The 15,429-nt window shown below is 41.1% G+C and overlaps 1 long non-coding RNA gene across 1 annotated transcript; it reads right to left on the reverse strand.

The window, feature by feature from the left end:
* Window positions 1-7,411: 7,411 nt before the first annotated feature.
* Window positions 7,412-12,029, reverse strand: LOC140471639 (uncharacterized). Its single transcript, XR_011957131.1, has 3 exons — window positions 11,809-12,029; window positions 11,577-11,683; window positions 7,412-7,786 (listed from the first exon to the last, which is right to left on the reverse strand). It is a non-coding gene; the product is annotated as an uncharacterized lncRNA (long non-coding RNA).
* Between the last annotated feature and the right edge of the window lie 3,400 nt (window positions 12,030-15,429).

Genomic DNA, 15,429 nt, shown 5'->3' on the forward strand with positions numbered 1-15,429 from the left:
ATGAAAATGGTGCAGAATTTGATAGTCAGAAATGGAAGGAAAATCCACTCGCTTATTGGAAAAAAGAATTCTTTACTGTTAAAAATATTCAAGAAAAAAGTAATCTGATAATAGAGTAGTACATGGTCAGGGGCTGGGCCGCAGTGAAAAAACTCATTTACAAAAGTAATAATACAATAGTAAACAGACCAAAAATACACCCATGGTTTGAGACTGAGGAAGCTAGATATTGACAAAGTGGTTATGAGGGAGCCCAGAGGTGAATCAGAGCAGTATTGGCTGTTATGGTCCCAAAGACATTATCCGAGAGAAAGGCTGCACATGCGCCTGGCTTCACCTTGCCCCTTACAAAGATGGCGGCGGTGCACATGTCCAGTGAATCGTTGTCCCGAATAAAGATGGCGGTGCTTACTCAGGTCTGCATTTACTAATTTACTGCAAACACGGGACTGGGACGTTCAAATTTGTATTTTCCGACGTGCACAATTTGTTTGTAAAACTTCTCCGCTCATAGCAACACAGTTTTTATCCCGTTTCCCTGTTTATTTATTTTCTTACCGTATCCTTTCTCTCCATAACTTCCCAAACATTCATTACAGAGACTCTGCGCCGCGCGCGAGGGTGATCACATGGTTTGGCTTAGCACCGCCTTTCTTTCACTTTGATTGGTTGGAGGACCAACATCCCTTTCGGTCATCCAGATCCGCCCACCGTTCTTTCATTGGTCCGGCGCTGATATCAATCACCCGCGGGTCACTTTGTTGGCTAGAGCATGCGCAGTGTGTCCTGCTTTTGCAGACATGTTGGGTAATGTGATGGGAGAGTTTACTGAGGGTAGGAATTCCCTGTGTGTGAGCTCTGCTGTAGATTTCCTTTATTCATGGAGGGAATTGCCTTCCCACTCATGACTGTATAGCTGTGATTGATGAATCAATGCCATCTGAACCTGTACATAAACACACCATTTTCACTGCTTTTCACAACATCTGAGATCTTTAGCACATTATATCATGCTCTTCTTTAGAAACAAAAAACATGAAACGGAGCCTCAAGGAATCGGAGCAGGAGTAGGGCATTCATCGCCTTCACCTTCTTCCCCTATTCTATCAGATCATGGCTGGGCCAATCCAGACCTCAACACCTCTTTTATGCTTGATCCGCATAGCCCTCAACTGCTCAATATTTCAAAAATCTATCTGCCCTCTTTTAAAATAATTTGAGACAGAGTCACAGATTCCCTACTATGTGGGAACAGGCCTTTCTGCCCAACAAGCCAGAACAACCCTCCGAAGAGTAACCCAACCATTCCCCTCCCACATTTAACTTTCACAATTGTTTGGGCGAGAAAATTCTAACCATTCATTGAGAGAAAAAATTCTTTACATTTTCTAAAATGAATGTTCCCTTATGTAATGTCCCCTGCTTTGAGACTTCACTGGTGCTAGAATATCTAGTCAACATCTGCCCTGTCAAGCTCCTCAGAACCTTGTTTCCATAAGATCACCCCTGCTTATCTATTCTTGATCAGTCAACCCTTTTGTCCTCAAAGTAGCTAAGTGAATCTTTTTTGAATGGTGTCCGATGTTAGTTTATCCTTTATTAAACATGGGAGCTAACATTGTATACAGTACTCCAAGTGAAGTCTCAGCAACAGCCAGTGTGGTTAACCAATCCTCAATCCATGCTAATACATTACCCCGATACCATGAGCTCCTAAATTGTGCAATTAACTTTTATTTAGCACCTTATCATTTACACTTTTAAAATCCAAATACAGAACATAATTCGATTACACTTTATCAGCCCTGCTTGTTACCTCCTCAATGAACTGTCGCTAAATTTGTCAAATACAGTTTCTCTTTCACAAAACCCAGTCTACCATGTTTAATGATAAGCTTTTCCAAATGTCCTGCAATTTCTTTCTTTAATATTCGACTCTGTCGATTCTTTTAGTTGATTTGCTAAGTTTAATTCCCCTCTCTTAAATCCATGTGGACTCTGTCCAATCCTGTCACTGGTCACTAAGAAACTTGACTGTACTCCAATATAGTTAGCAAATGTATCTGAATTTATTTTTAAAAATTGATTACTTTTAAATGCTGGACCCATGCAATATCAATAAATTAGTGACTCTGAATTTGGGTTATAATGTTTTTTTTTGTTAACTCCTTTTCGTACTGTGTTATGCAGACAGCACCAAGCGATCACTCTTAATTGTGAGTAACTTTGAAAATAATATATTTTAAAAATGACATCCCAAAATGCTGCCTCATTATTGTGCAAGGAGGATTTTCCATTCAATAGGTTGCAGATAAAACTGAACAGATCTTTGCTGCAATTTGGCCAGACTGCAGGTTACACCAAAGTGGCAACTGTGTTCTCAAATTCTTACTTGACACTGCCCAAGGCAATACTGATGGGACTTCACTTTGCCATTCTTGTTCACCAGCTTTATTTTTAGGTTTAATTGTATAATAATTCTAGAGCTTGTAAGTTTAGACAACTTCTCTTTTAGGTACATATGTAAATATCAGACTGAAATGTTGCACTGAACGGTACCAAATCTGAAATTAGTCTCTAATCTGATAGTAACATGCTCTGGCCCTTCTACATATGTATTGGCATAAGTCTATGCCAGTAATTTTTCTGAAACCTGTGATTCCTGATGAAGGGCTTATGCCCGAAACATCAACTCTCCTGCTTCTCGGATGCTGCCTGAGTTGCTGTGCTTTTCCAGCATGACACTTTTCGACTCTGATGTCCACTTCTTTGGTCATCACTTTTTCCTTTGATCAACAAAAATTATTCTTGGTTTAATCTTCTCAAAGTGCAATACGAACCAATTCATGAAATTCAGATATCTCACATTTACGTTAACTGTGTGAAGGCTAAGACATTACTAAATTATTGTCAGTAATTGAAACTGTGCTGACAAACTTGTGCAGTATCAGTGCCTTACCTTTACAGTGTTCCCAGATATCGCACAGCTGCAGTATTTTGTTTTGCACTCAGCTCTCTGTTGTTCTCACTTGTTTCTTTGTGAAAGATTATAAAATTAACTTGGATGAATGAACTTATGATTTCTTTAACCAATGTTGGGAAAAAAAAAGTCAGTATTTCAAGTGCTGATAATGTAAAATAAACTGATAATCAGTAGAAAGGGTTAAAGATGGACATGGATCAAAAGCTGGCAAATGGGACTAGATTAATTTTGGAGATCTGGTCAGCATGGGCAAGTTGGACTGAAGGGTCTGATTTTGTGTTGTACAACTGCGACTTCATTCTCTCAATTATTCAAGAAGTTGAATGCTTCGAGGAGGAAAAGGAGGATTTATGCAGAGAATGCACTTGAAATGATGATTGAGGTATATCACATTGTTTCATGACCTTTTCCTCTGGGTTCTTCAATGAACAAACTTGTTTTATTATCTGAATAACTATGTATCATGTGATTTGTTTCACACAAAATATTTTGTTAGGATCTGGTGAACTATTAAGAAGTGTTCATGTTTAAAACTTAGGCAGCGTGATTGTTAAGCAAGAAAAGGTTGGCGTTTTACTCCCACTGAATCATTGCTCTATAAAAGGTAACAAGCTTTTTATCTGTTCTGGGCACTGAATATATGGAAGTCAATTCTGAAGGAAAAAATCCTCGTCGGTAATGTTCCCACATATGTGGAGTAATTGCTTCTGGTCATTCTTCAGGTTATAGAGGCTCGGAAAGAAATGAGTTGGCCAAAGTTAGCAACATCATTTGGATGGACTATGCTCATTGGGGAAACTTGCAGGATCTGTAGAAGAAACATGTGTTTCAGAGTGTATGCAATAAACCTGAACATTGTTATTTTTTTCACAGAGTTTGTGACCCGACTGGAGCAGCAATGAAGCTCGTATTGTTTTTTAAATTTCCGAGCTTGCCAAATTATTGTTGGGAAATGTAGGTGGCTTTATCAAAGCACATTTCACACTCCCCAGCTAGGAATTTGATCCCAATTCTGTCAGTCCATCCATTCCTATGGATAACAGGTATTTTAAATGTGAGCACTCCATTTAACTATTTGAATTGAATACTTCAGTGGTTAAGTCCTCTTGGATTCTTAATTTCAAATTACTCCATGTGATTTTTTGTCCCCCCTGAATTTGCCAAGCACTGGGCAGTTGTGGAATATTCCAAATATTTACAATAGATGCATTCACACTGTTGAAGGCAATCTGGTCAATTTGAATACCATTCAGGTAGTCAACAACAATACATAAGTAACTTTATGAATTGCTTACTGTTCACCAACAACGCAAGCCAAGTATTAGTGAAACCACAGATTGATTCCCATGGATTCCCAAATCTAAACAGTGCATTCCAGATATGCTCACTATCACCATCTGGGAACAGTCTCCCAAAGTGCTTCCAGAATTTAGAAAGCACACACACTGCCCTCCAAAGATAAATCTGCTGTCACAGGCTTCACTCTTATTGTATACAATGACATGTATTGTCCAGTTCTTTAACGTGACAATTGATTTCACAAACAATTTATAAAATACTTAAAATCCTGAAGAAATGTGATGTCAGCCCTTTGTAGAAGTGAATGGAAAGTGTGATGTTTGCTTGACCTTTGGCTCTATGTATCAGGCTGAACTGAACCTTTAACAAGATGTGGGATGTTTCCCACACACTATGCTTTTTTAAACAAAGATTATGCTCTGAGATTTAAATGTTCAATCAGGTTTAATAAAAATCCTTCCAAAAATTGAGTTTGACTTCAGCTCCTTTAAAGAGACATGCTCTTGGCCTTCAATTTTGCGATATATAATCATTCTTTGGTGAAGGTGGCTGTGTGTAACACTGCAGGATGTTGGGCTGAAGTGCCTGATTGGGTGGATGAGCTTTATTACTGGAGTAACTTGGTTAATTTTGAGATGAAATATTATTTTTAGCTAAATCTTGTTTTTAAACTGAGACGTGCTTGTGTAACTCAAGTGTGGAAACTATGCTCATGTTTGCAATGAACCTTTCACTTTCAGAGATTAGTATTTTTCCGATCTGTTTTGTAAATAAAGTTCACTATAGAAAGCACAATTCTGGAGAACTGCAGGTCCAGCAGCATCTCTGAGGGGAATAAAACATTGGAAGCTCCAAGTCTCATGACCATTTTTCCGTTCAGACAAAGAGTCTCTGAAATTGAAATGTAACATTATTTTTCTCTTCACCAATGCCTTCAGAACTGCTGAGTTTCTCCAGCACTTTGTTTCTGGGATTCAGATCTCCAGCACCTGCAGTTTATTGTTTTGTTATCAATCCTATGATTTGACTTGGGGAGCGAGAGGCAGCAACTGTGATCAATTTGGATAAAACTCCCCAACCATGGAAAACAAACACATAGTTCTTTATACTTTGCAAACCATGACTGTAATTAAGAAATGCAATTAAGCTAAGTGTAAGATGGTATACCACCTGCCTTGTCTCAAACTTGCTACTCATCTTTGAGGACTAATCTGTCAGAATTGTGTTTGCTCCCTTCCTTTGAGATCACAGTCCACAAATGTCCAAGTTCCAATTCGTGGGCCGGGCCCAGGATACCACATTGCAGTGGGGTGGGGAGATTTGTGTCAGCCTGAAGTTTTGTTAATAACAATCTTGCAGGTTGAAGTTGACGGTTTTGACGAATATTGCATCTTCAAACTTGGAGGAAATCCTTCTGAATGTATTGATTAACTGGACTGAGCCTGTTTACATGCAGTCCTGTTAGTAGTGTTGTAATATTTTCAGTTAATAATCACACAACACCAGGTTATAGTCCATCAGGATTATTTGGAAACACACTAGCTTTCGGAGCACCGCTCCTTCATCAGGTGATTGTGGAGGGCACAATTCTAAGGCACAGAATTTATAGCAAAAATTTAGTGTGATGTAACTGAAATTATCCATTGAAAAATACCTTGATTGTCTGTTGAGTCTTTCATCTGTTCGAATACCATGATAGTTTCACTTCTTTCATGTGTAAATCACAAATCCTTTTTTTAATAGTTGCATCCCTGACAGTGGCCCATCAAATCACTCATTGTATTAATCACTGCACAGTCTCAACAAAGGAATGAAACTGGATGGCCCACATTACATCTACTAATGCACTGAAAAATACAACAATACAATCAGCCCTCTTGACCCTGCAACTTCTGTCTCACTGTGGGCCAACAGCAGCAGCAGAACTGTACTCCAGCCCAATCTGAAATCTCATGGCCTGGTATATCCCCATTCAACCATTAACATCAAGCCAGGGGATCAACCCTAGTTCAATGGAGAATTCCGCAGGAGCAATACCAGGCATACCTAAAAATGTCCCCAAGCTACCCAACCTGCATGCCAAACAGTGCAAGCAACACCAAATAGAACTATGTGATCCAACAACCAATGGATCAGATCGGAGCTCTGCAGTTCTGCCACACCGAGACAGGAATGGTGATGGACAATTAAACAACTCACTGAAGGAAGCATCACAAATATCCCCACCCTTACCGATGGAGGGGTCTCACACATCCGTGCAACAGACAAGACAACAGCATTTGCAACAATCTTCAGCCAGCAGTGCCAAGTGGATGAGCCTTCTTCATTGGTCCCTGACATCACACACGTGAATCAACTTGGTTGAAAACTTATTTCAAATCAGATCAAGAAATGGAGAAGTAGTATAAAGGCTGTCGGCCCTAAAAAACATTGTGGCAATAATACTGATGGCTGTGCTCCAGAAATTGCTGCTTAACAAGACAAGTCCAGCACTGTCACCTCCTGACATTGTGGAACATTTCTTAGGGATGTTCAACACATAAACGCAGGACAGAGCCAACCCAGCCAATTTCCCTCCATCAGTCGACACTCGCTCAGCAGTGAAGTGATGGAAGGTGTCATCAACAGTGCTGTCACGCAGCTGCTCAGCAATAACCTTCTGTGACACTCAGTTTGGGTTCTGCCAGGACCACTCCGTTCCTCCGTTCACAAACTGACAAACAGCTGAATTCCAGAGGTGAGGTGAGGGTGACAGCCCAGTCCCACTCGAAGACCACTAATTCGACTTCAGTGATATCACCGGACCTCACCACAGTCTCAGCTCATTTACTGAAACTCTCATTCATTCATTTTGTTAACACTAGATTTCATTATCTGAACCCACTCCTGGCCAGCATCCCACAATCATCCTCCCTTTAATCTCCAGAATATTGAAAACTCTACCGCCCAAAAGCTCACTTGTACCAGAACTTGCTGATCCATCAAAAGGCTCCCATTTATAAGCAACAACAATTTACTTTCACACACTTTATTTAATTCCTGGCTGTAATCATTCCTATCTTCCTGCACCACACACCCTTTCATATCTCAATAACTTATTTTAGTTTAGACTCCCAATGATGTGTTTATTTGTGAGTTCAGCTGTGTGACTCTTTCTATAGATTCCAAGGCAACACGGTCTGGAATTCCCACCCTCTAAGATCTGCTTTCTTCCTTTAAGGCATTCCTGAAAAATTGCCTATTTGGCAATGGGTTTGGTCACTGGACATAATATTCTCCAGCTGTGGCCTTATGTCAAAAGTTCTCAATATTTTTGTGAAATTAAAAACATGTTGATTTTTACAGATATCTTCTACTTCTCACTATCGCTGAGTGAATAATCTGTAATGTCTCTTACCCAACCATGTTGTGGGAGTGCCTTCACCATTCAAACTGCAGTTGTAAAAGGAAGTCAAACATCACCCTCTCCACAGGCAACAGGGCTTTGGCAATGATCACTGGCATCTGTAGGAGAAATACACATGATGTTTCAGGGAGTGCAATATGAATTATAGGGAATGAAAATGGTGCAGAATTTGACTGTCAGAAATGGAAGAAAAATCCACTCCCTATTGGAAAAAAGAATTCTTGACTGTCAAAGATATTGTGGAAAAAATAACCTGATAATGGAGCAGCATACGGTCAGGAGTCAGGCAGCAGTGGATAATCCATTTCCAAAAAGGTCTGTGAATGTAGTAGTAAAATACTAAATGTGGCAAAAATACACTCATGTGAGACTGAGGAAGCTAGATAATGAACAGGTGGACATCAAGGAGCCCAGAGGTGAATCAGAGCAGTGTTCACTTTTATGATCCCACAGTCAGAGATGTCTAGCACAAAAACAAACTCTTCAGTCCAACCCATCTTTGCAAACCAGATATTCTAACCTAAACTATTCCCATTTGCCAGCACTTGACTGACATCACTCTGAACCCTTCCTATTCAAATGCCTTTTAAATGTTACAATTTTGGTTGACCTTTAGGCTCCTTTTGAATTTTCCCCTCTCACCCTAAACCTATATCCTCTCGTTCTGGGTTCCACCACCCCAGGGTAAACACCTTGTCTATTTACGCTATCCATGCCCCTCACGATTTTATAAACCTCTTCAACATCACACCTCAGCCTATGACACTCCAGGGAAAATGGCCCCAGCATATTATGCCTCTCCCTGCAACTCAAATCCTCCAACCCTGGCAACATCCTTAAAAAAATCAATTCTCAAACCTTCCATGTTCCAGTGCCTCTTTCTGATAAGAGGGAGACCAGAATTCCACACAATATTCCAAAAGTGGCCGAACCAATGTCCTGTACAGCTCCTTTACTCAATGCTCTGACCAACGAAGGGAAGAATCCCAAACAATTTCTTCACTGTCCTATCTACCTGTGACTCTACTTTCAAGGAACTATGAACCTGCATTCCAAGGTCTCTTTGTTCAGCAAGACTCTCCAAGACCTTACAATTCAGTGTGAGTCCTGCTCTGATTTGCTTTTCTAAAATGCAGCATCTCACATTTATCTAAATTAAACCCTATCTGCCACTCCGCAGCCCATTGGCCCATCTGATCAATATGGGGGATTTTAACATGCAGGTAGACTGGGAGAATCAGGATGGTATCGGGCCTCAAGAAAGAGACTTTGTGTAGTGCCTCAGAGATGGATTTTTAGAGCAGCTGGTGCTGGAGCTGACCAGGGATAAGGTGATTCTGGATCTGGTATTGTGTAACGAACCAGACTTGGTCAGTGACCTCGAAGTGAAGGAGCCATTGGGAAGTAGTGACCATTATACAATAAGCTTCAATCTGCAATTTGAGAGGGAGTGGGTACAATCGGAAGTGACAATATTTCAGTTGAATAAAGGGAAATATGGAGCTATGAGGGAGCAACTGGCCAAAGTTCAATGGTTCAATACCTTAACAGGGAAGACCGTGGAGGAACAATGGCGGATATTTCTGTGTATAATGCAGAAGATGCAGGATCAGTTCATTCCTAAAAGGAAGAAAGATCCCAGGAGGAGACATGGGCGGCCGTGGCTGACGAGGGAAGTAAAGAAACATATAAAGTTAAAAGAGAAAAAGTATAACTTAGCCAAGATAAGTGGGAAAACGGAGGACTGGGAAGCTTTTAAAGAACAACAGAGGATTAGTAAGAAGGAAATACGCAGAGAAAAAATGAGGTACGAAGGTAAACTGGCCAAGAATATAAAGGAGCATAGTAAAAGCTTTTTTAGGTATGTCCAAGGCAAAAAAATGGTTAGCACAAAAATTGGGCCCTTGAAGACAGAAACAGGGGAATATATTACTGGGAACAAAGAAATGGCAGAGGAATTAAATGGGTACTTCAGATCTGTGTTCACTGGGGAAGACACAAGCAATCTCTCTGAGGTAACAGTGGCTGAAGGACCTGAACTTAAGGGAATTTATATTTGCTAGGATTTGGTTTTGGAGAGACTGTTAGGTCTGAAGGTTGATAAATCTCCGGGGCCTGATGGCCTGCATCCCAGGGTACTGGAGGAGGTGGCTCGGGAAATCGTGGATGCGCTGGTGATTATTTTCCAGAGTTCAATAGAATCGGGGTTGGTTCCTGAGGATTGGAGGGCGGCTAATGTTGTGCCACTTTTTAAGAAGGGTAGGCGGGAGAAAGCAGGAAATTATAGACCAGTTAGTCTGACCTCAGTGGTGGAAAAGATGCTGGAGTCTATTATAAAGGATGAAATTACGGCACATCTGGATAATAGTAACAGGATAGGATAGAGTCAGCATGGATTTATGAAGGGGAAATGATGCTTGACTAATCTTCTTGATTTTTTTGAGGATGTAACTCGGAAGATGGACGAGGGAGATCCAGTGGATCAGAAAGCTTTTGATAAAGTCCCAAACAGGAAGTTAGTGAGTAAAATTAGGGCGCACGGTATTGGGGTCAAAGTACTAGATTGGATCGAGAATTGGTTGGCTAATAGGAAACAAAGGTTAGTGATTAATGGCTCCATTTCGGAATGGCAGGCAGTGACCAGTGGGGTACCGCAGGGATCCGTGCTGGGACCGCAGCTTTTAACAATATATGTAAATGATATAGAAGATGGTATCAGCAATATCATTAGCAAATTTGCTGATGATACAAAGCTGGGTGGTAGGGTGAAATGTGATGAGGATGTTAGGAGATTACAGGGTGACCTGGACAAGTTAGGTGAGTGGGCAGATGCATGGCAGATGCAGTTTAATGTGGATAAATGTCTGGTTATCCACTTTGGTGGCAAGAACAGGAAGGCAGATTACTACCTCAATGGTATCAAATTAGGTAAAGGGGCTGTTCAGAGAGAACTGGGTGTTCTTGTACACTAGTCAATGAAGGCAAGCATGCAGGTACAGCAGATCGTGAAGAAGGCTGATAGCATGCTGGCCTTCATAACAAGAGGGATTGAGTATAGAAGCAAAGAGGTGCTTCTGCAGCTGTACAGGGCCCTGGTGAGACCACACCTGGAGTACTGTGTACAGTTCTGGTCTCCAAATTTGAGGAAAGACATTCTGGCTATTGAGGGAGTGCAGCGTAGGTTCACGAGGTCAATTCCTGGAATGGCAGGATTGCCTTACACAGAAAGACTGAAGCGACTGGGCTTGTATACCCTTGAGTTTAGAAGACTGAGAGGGGATCTGATTGAAACGTATAGGATTATGAAAGGATTGGACACTCTGGCAGGAGGAAACATATTTCCACTGATGGGGGAGTGCCGAACCAGAGGACACAACTTAAAAATACGGGGTAGACCATTTAGGATAGAGATGAGGAGAAACTATTTCACCCAGAGAGTGGTGGCTGTGTGGAATGCTCTGCCCCAGAGGGCAGTGGAGGCCCAGTCTCTGGATTCATTTAAGAAAGAATTGGATAGAGCTCTTAAAGATAGTGGAGTCAAGGGTTATGGAGATAAGGCTGGAACAGGATACTGATTGGGAAAGATCAGCCATGATCATATTGAATGGCGGTGCAGGCTCGAAGGGCTGAATGGCCTACTCCTGCATCTATTGTCTATTGTCTAATATCCCATTGTATTCTGAGACAACTTTTATCTCTGTCCACAATACCTCCAATTTTGGTGTCATCTGCAAACTTACGAACCGTACCGGCTCTATTCACATCCAAATCATTTAAATGGATGAAGAAACAAATCCAAGAAAACAAAACATCAATTTCTCTGGGTTTGAATGTGGTCTGTAAATCCTGTCCTTTGATTCTCTACCAGGGAGGGCTGCACATACATACCTCTGAACTTTGCCCCCAACAAAGCTGGCAGCCGCGCACGTGTCCAGTGAATCTTTGCCCCGAATAAAGATGGCAGCGATCACACAATGAGGTTATTTTCCAGTTTACTGCAAAAACAGGACTGTAAGTTTCAAATTTGTATTTTCCGATGTGCACCAAATGTTTGTAAAGCCTCTCAGCCCATACCAACACCACTTCTGTCCAACTTCCTGCTGTTTATTTCTTTCCTTACCAAAAGCTCTCCATCTACACGTACCGCACATCCGCGCCCACGATGAGGATGATCACGTGGTATAGTCTAGTCCCGTCCTTCATTTACTCTGATTGGTCGGAGGACCAAATGCCCCGCCAGGTCCTCCAGCTGTGCCCCTGCCTTTCCATTGGTCTTCTGCTGACATCAACCACCAGGGGCCCCATTGTTGCCTGGAGCATGCACACTGCTTCGTGGCTTTTGTTGCTGTTTATCAGTTACAAGAGTGAGACACAAAGTTAAAAATCACACAACCACCTGATGAAGAAGCTGCAAAGCTAGTCCTTCCAAATAAACCTGTTGGACTATAACCTGGTGTTCTGTGAATTTTAATTTTGTCCATCCTAATCTAACACCAGCACCTGAAAGTCAAGAGTGCGGGAAGAATGCAAAATATAACAACAAAAGAACTAGGAACAGGAGAAGGCCGTCCTGCCCTTTGAGCTTGCTCTGCCATTCATTAAGATCATGGCTGATCATTTTGTGGACGCAGAACCATTTACAAATGTTCTCACCATATCCCTTAATTAATTAATTAATTCTTTTTTAAAAAGCTACCTTAGCTTTAAAAACGTTTACTGAACTAGCATCAACTACTTCCCTGGGCAATGAATTCCACAGAGGTCAAGAAGTTCTTCTCAATTCAGTCCTAAATTTGCTGCCTCTAGTCTTATAGTGATGCCCTCTTGTCCTAGCTTCACCTGCCAGTGGAAACATTCCCTCTACTTCTATTTTATCCATTCCATTCATTATTTTATATGTTTCCCATTCTTCTGATTTCAATGAATATAATCCCAATCTACTCAGTCTCTGTTAAGCTAACCCCCTCAACTCCGGAATCAACCTAGTTAACCTCCTCTGCACCCCCTCTAGTGCCGGTACATCCTTGAGCAAGTAAGGAGACAAAAACTGCATGCAGTACTCCAGGTGTGGCCTCACCAGCACCCAATACAGCTGGAACATAACCTCTGCTTTTAAACACAATCCCTTCAGCAATGAAGGCTAAAATTCCATTTGCTTTCTGAATTGATTGTTGTACCTGGTAACCAACCTTCATTCAGAAGGTTACTCAGGTGCCCCTGCATAGCAAATGATGCAACTTTTTAAAACTCAAGTAATAATCTCTTTTTTAATGTTACTCCAACCAAACAGTAGGACTTTACATTTATGAACATTCTATTCCAAATGCCAGACCATTGCCCACTCACTCAATGTATCTATGATTCTCTGCAAAGTTTCACAGTCCTCCACACACTTTGTTCTGTTACTCATCTTAGTCTAATATGCAAACTTTGACACCCTACGTGTGGTCCCCAACTCCAAATCATCCGTATCAATTCTAAATAATCACAGTCCCAACACTGATCCCTGAGGCACACTATCAGTCACTGATTGCCAGCCAGAATAGTACTCATTTATCCCCACACTTTGCTTCCTGTTAGTCAACCAATCTTCTATCCATGCTAATACTCTACTCCTAACACCATGCACCTTTATATTATGCAACTGCCTCTTGCACAGCACCTTGTTGAAGGCCTTTTGGAAATCTGGGTACACCGCATCCACTGGGTCCTTGTTGTCCACCTTGCTCGAAATGTCTTCATAGAATTCCAAAAGATTTGTGAAGCATGACCTGCCCTACATGAACCCACGCTCTGTTGTCCAATGGGACAATTGCTATTAAGATTCCCTGTTATTTCTTCCTTGATAATAGACCCAAGCATCTTTCCCACTACAGAGAATAAGCTAACTTGTGTATAATTCCCCACCTTTTGTCCACCTCCTTTTTAAAAACGTGCCGTCACTTTTGCTGCTTTCCAATCTGCTGGGACTGCCACAGAGTCCAGTCAATTTTGGAAAATTACTGCCAGTGCATTTGCTATTTCTCCTGGCATCTCCTTTAGTACCCTGGGATGCATTCCATCAGGGTCAGAAGACTTTTCTGTCATTAGCTCAATTAACTCCAACAGTCCAACACTAGCTGTTCCGTAATAATGACAGTTTCCAAATCCTCACCTATCTTTGTCTCTTTGCTAATTATTGGCAAGATATTAGTGTCCTCCACTGTGATATCCCATAATTAAATGTTCCTTCTCATTTTCCAAAGGACCAACATTTACTTTAGCCACTCTTTTCTCATTCAATATAAAATTTTGTTTTCTGTCTTTATAGTCTGTGCTAGTTTTTTTTCTCATGTTCTATCTTACTTTTCTTTATAGCTCTTCTGTGGCTTTCTGTTGACCTTTATAGTTTTCCCAGTTCTAGTTTCAGGCTGTTTTTGGCCATTTTGCATGCCTTCTCTTTCAATTTGATTGCTTTCCGTAGATACCCATCACAGAGTATGCCTTTTCTTACAGTCCTTCCTTTTCACTGAAATATATCATTGCTGAGCACTTTGTAAAGTGCCTCTGAAAATCTTCCACTGCTCATCAACTGTCCCACCATAAAATCTTTGTTTCCAGTCTACTTTATCCAGGTTCTCCCTCATTCTATTGTAGTTCCCTGTTTTGAAGCACAGGACCCAGGTGTTAGATTTTATCTTCACACTCTCCATATGTATTCTAAATTCAACCATACAGTGATCACTTCTTTCAAGAGGATCCCTAACTCTGAGGTCATTAATTATTCCTGTCTCATTGCACAGGGCCAGATGCTGGATAGATTGCTCCCTTGTCAGTTCCATTTCATACTGTTCAAGAAAACTATCATGGATACACTTAATAAACTCAAGGCTACCCTGACTGAGCTGGTTCGACCAAACTACATGTAGATTAAAATCACCCATGATAATAGCTGTACCATTTTACCGGCAATAGTTATTTCTTTGTTTATTGCCCATCCCAATGTGATGTTATTATTTGGTGGCCTGCACACAACATCTGTCAGTGACTTTCTTGTTGGAATTTTGAATGCATCATTCCAGTTTCTCCGAATGTACAGCAATAACAACAACTATTTGCATTGAATGGAATCTTTTACAATGGCAAATCTCCCAAGGTGCTTCATGGATGATCAAAATATTGATTAAAGAGAATGATTTTAAAATACATCTTAAAAGGAGGATAGAGAAGGTGAGGGAGGGTATTCCATAGACTTCTGCCCTTGACAGCACCATTCGTGGAGTGATGCAAGTGGGATGGGTTGGAAAGGGAATGTGCAAAGGGGAAATGGAGGAGCACAGACAGAGCATAATGTCTTAAGGACAGAGGAGATTCCAGACTGAGTCTGTCTGTCAGAGACTATGGCTGCCTCATGGAGTTTGAAGCACTGCAATGGGTCCATACATGTCACGTTAGTCGAGGAGTGTATAACGGTGGCTGAGAGAACTTTTGATGAGGATTAGTCTCCTGAGGTAGTGTGGGCTGAGGTTAGAAACAGAAGAGGAGAGGTCACACTGCTTGGAATTTATTTTATATATAGGCCTCTGCAGAGTTCCAGGGAGGTGGAAGAGAGGATTAGCAAAATTATTCTGGATAGGAGTGAAAGTAACAGGGTGGTCAACATGAGGGACTTTAACTTCCCCAAAATTGACTGGACATGTTATTAATCTAATACGTTGGATGGATCGGTTTTTATCTAATGTGTACAGGAGGGTTTCCTGAC

The sequence above is a fragment of the Chiloscyllium punctatum genome, unplaced genomic scaffold, assembly GCF_047496795.1.
Source record: "Chiloscyllium punctatum isolate Juve2018m unplaced genomic scaffold, sChiPun1.3 scaffold_136, whole genome shotgun sequence".
In the NCBI taxonomy this organism is placed as follows: domain Eukaryota; kingdom Metazoa; phylum Chordata; class Chondrichthyes; order Orectolobiformes; family Hemiscylliidae; genus Chiloscyllium; species Chiloscyllium punctatum.